Genomic DNA, 3,407 nt, shown 5'->3' with positions numbered 1-3,407 from the left:
TCTGAGTCAGGCGCTCGAGGGTTTGGTCCTGATGTCCTTGGTTATTTCGGGGTTGTTCAATAGCTCCGGATCCATTGTACATATTAGGTGGGTTATTGCCCCTCCTATCTTGAGATAGGTTATTTGGGACATTCCCTCCGTTACGTACTTCGGACAGAGCCCCCCCTGAACGAGCCTGGCCACCATCTCCAGCTCAGTCCTCTCTATGAGAGTTGAGGTGATCTCGAAGATCGCCTCCCTGGGTGGTTTGGTAACTTTGTCCCGAACTTAACCGCTGACGCAGGTCTCCTCCAGAGAGATCACTCCGGCGACTGCTGGTCCAGTGGCTCCTGCTGGATAGGCTTGGGGCCCGCCTTCGGTGGTGAGGATTTGAGCTTTCTCCAGGCGTCCTGCTATGCCGGGAAGGCCCAGCTGATGGCGGGTTTCTCCTACTACTCCCATAGGCCGGGATGTCTCGGACGGACCGAGGAGGAGATGGGTATCTGATTGGAGAAGGAGGATGCCTGACTGGGGAGGCAATCCTAGTTCCGTCTGGACGGATCAAGTTTGGTGGGGGCCATTCTGCCCTGCCAACCTGCTGGTCCCGCACCGAGTGGTTTGGACGGGGCGCAGGACGGTCGTCGGGGACGGGCTGGCGTCGCGGGCCCTCCACGGATCTCCTTCGGGAATTTCCTCGAGCTCCCCTGGGCGTCCTTGAGGATGGCTGAGAGCTAGGAGTTGACGTCCTGACCGAACGGCTGTATTGCTGTTGTCCGGTCCTAGACATTCCCTCGAAGTTTTCCTCTCGATGGTGTGATGAAGAGGTGGAGTTGACTGCCGGAAGTCTATCCGAACGGCTATGCCTGGACCGGTTACCCCGGTGAGACTTAGGAGCCTCGCCTTGCCTCTCTCCGACGTTAACGTCGGTTGTGAGAGGGGGTAGTCGGGCCAGGATATCCTGGATTTGCTGGCTAGCTGTTGCTAATTGGCTCCTTAGTTGAGCATTCTCCATCTCCACCGCAGTATAATAACATGGGTTCGGATTAGGTGGTCGAGGCGCCGAACTACCGGTATCATCTTGGCCCACCGGCTATTTTCCTTGCTGCTGCTGGACTTCAGGAACTTGTTCATCAGGGATGGTAGTATGATGAGCCTCCTGCCCATCATGTTGTTCTGTTTCGTTGCCGTGCTTGGACTGAGTAGTCACAATAGTTGGATGTTTGCAGCAGCACTAATCGAACTTGCTCTCAATGAAAGCACCAAACTATTGACGCGGTTCTTCGCCAACAGGTAATTAAGAGAAGAAGAGAAAGGGATTAGTGCCAAATGTAGAACCGAAACAGATATATGATCTTAGAGGATGAAAGAGGTGACTCAAGACATGTTTTTTTAAGTGGTTCAAAGGTTAAAATCCTTCTACTCCACTAGTCAATATTATTGATATATACTGGGTATTTGATTACAGAGTATTTCTTACAAGAGATTATTTTTTCCAACCACTATCAACTTCCAGGGTCTCCATATTTATAGGAGAAGGCACCTGGAAGTTGGTAAGAAGGTCATCTCGTGACCTTCTTACTTGTCGTATCAATTCTGTGACATTCATGATTAATTCCTAAACCTGACACAGAAGTGTGGTCAAATCGATAGGTAAGGAGGTAATGGGCCGCACGGTCCAACCTAGTCGTGGGTGTCTGAATACGCACGTTCTTGCTGCGTGTCCGAGAAGTCAGGGGGATATCAGACACATGATGCCTGATATATGCACGTTTACCTTGCATGTGTTGACTTCACAAAAAGGGTCACAGCCTCCTTATCCAGCTTGTACCAGGAGCTTCATACTTAGCTCGGTCTTCGGCCTTCAGAATCCCTGCCCCGGTCTTGGATGGTGAAGTCGAGCTCTTGGGGCTTCCTCGAGCTAAGAAGGCACGACATTACGACAGAAGCTCCGGCCCTGGGGATGATTTGAGGTAATCATGGTTAGGCCGCAGCTCGGCTTGCTAATCAGCCCGTGAGAAAATCAGGGCGTACATGCACGTTTAAAACTCACTTAGTAACAGCTCTAAGGAAGTAGGGCGTTACACCCATCGTTAAAAAGGCAAGAGTATCCTAGAAAAGCACCTCCAAAGCGGGATCTGCCACTGGATCCCCTGCAAAGGATAAAGGAGCTAGCTCCGGCCAAACACATCAGCAGCAAAGTTTCCGCCAATTTAGGGAACTGCCGTTACCATTCATGAGGCTCCATGTCCTCGTCCTCGCGAACCTACTCCAATTTCTCAAGTAATTCAAGGCGAGGCCCTATCCGCTCAACCCAGAGACACGCATCATGTGGACTTGCAGTTCCTAGTCAAGCCACTCGAGGTTGCAATGATCCCGAAAGAAATTCACAGACCCCTTCACAACATGGCTAATCACATCGTTGGTCATGCCAACCAAGTAAACTTGAAAGACCTGAGGGCCATAGAGGAACATTCCCCATTGGACGTCCTGGAGTCAGCCTTGGGAATGACTATGACTGTGAGTTATCCTCTTTCATGCTACATTCCCTTTTTTTGTGAGCTAATCAGGCTATGTATTTCTCTTTTGTAGTCTTTCTTAGCTGAAATCTGTGGCATCGCTCGAATCTGAGCTCAAAGAGATGATGTCAAGGCCGCTTTGCCAAAATTCGAAAACAATGAGCAAATCCCCAAGTAACAGGTCATCGAAGTGAGCCAGTGTTGAGACTAGCTGTAGGTCGAGGTCGACAACCTCAACAAGATACTTGACAAAGTTGATGTGCTCAAAAATAAATTGTCTGAGGTTGAAGAGAAAGCTATGCAAGATGTCGAGAAGGCGAAGCCAGATGTTGCCGAGGCAATGAACGCCTTGGAGGAGATGTTATACTGGTGCTGAGCATACAACCAAGAAGGAGATTTCTCATCTGTATATGTGGAGCTTTGGGGGTGTTACCTCGCCAAGTTCAAGAGTCTACTCTCGCAAGAGCCCTTAGAGACCGTGGAGGCTTCCGAAGCTACTCAAGGGGGAGATGATGAGGTGGCATCACAAGGGCAAGTTACCGGAGCTCAGTGATGTTTTGGACACCCTCATCCTCTTTTTTACTATTTATTTTTATGCTTTATTTTGGGTACTTTGAAACCATTGTAATTAAGCTTTCAAAAGTTAAGACAATCGCCTTCAAGCTCAGTTCGAGGTTATTTCTCCACGAGTTATTCATACACTTTTGTTAGTACATGTTCATTAATTTCTAATATATTTTTGTTCTCCTTAACCTATTATCTTCCTATGCTTATGAACTTGTAAGTCCTTGTACATTTGCAATCATAGGTGTTATATCAAGGAATCTGCTCGCCTAATAGTGTTATATGTATTAGGAATTAGCCCTTGAAGCTGGATATATCCAAGAGTTTGCTCGCCTAATAGTGTTATAC

Source organism: Humulus lupulus, chromosome X (genome assembly GCF_963169125.1).
Source record: "Humulus lupulus chromosome X, drHumLupu1.1, whole genome shotgun sequence".
Taxonomy (NCBI): Eukaryota; Viridiplantae; Streptophyta; class Magnoliopsida; order Rosales; family Cannabaceae; genus Humulus; species Humulus lupulus.
The sequence above is the reverse complement of the archived record's forward strand: the minus strand, read 5'-3'. Positions refer to the sequence as shown.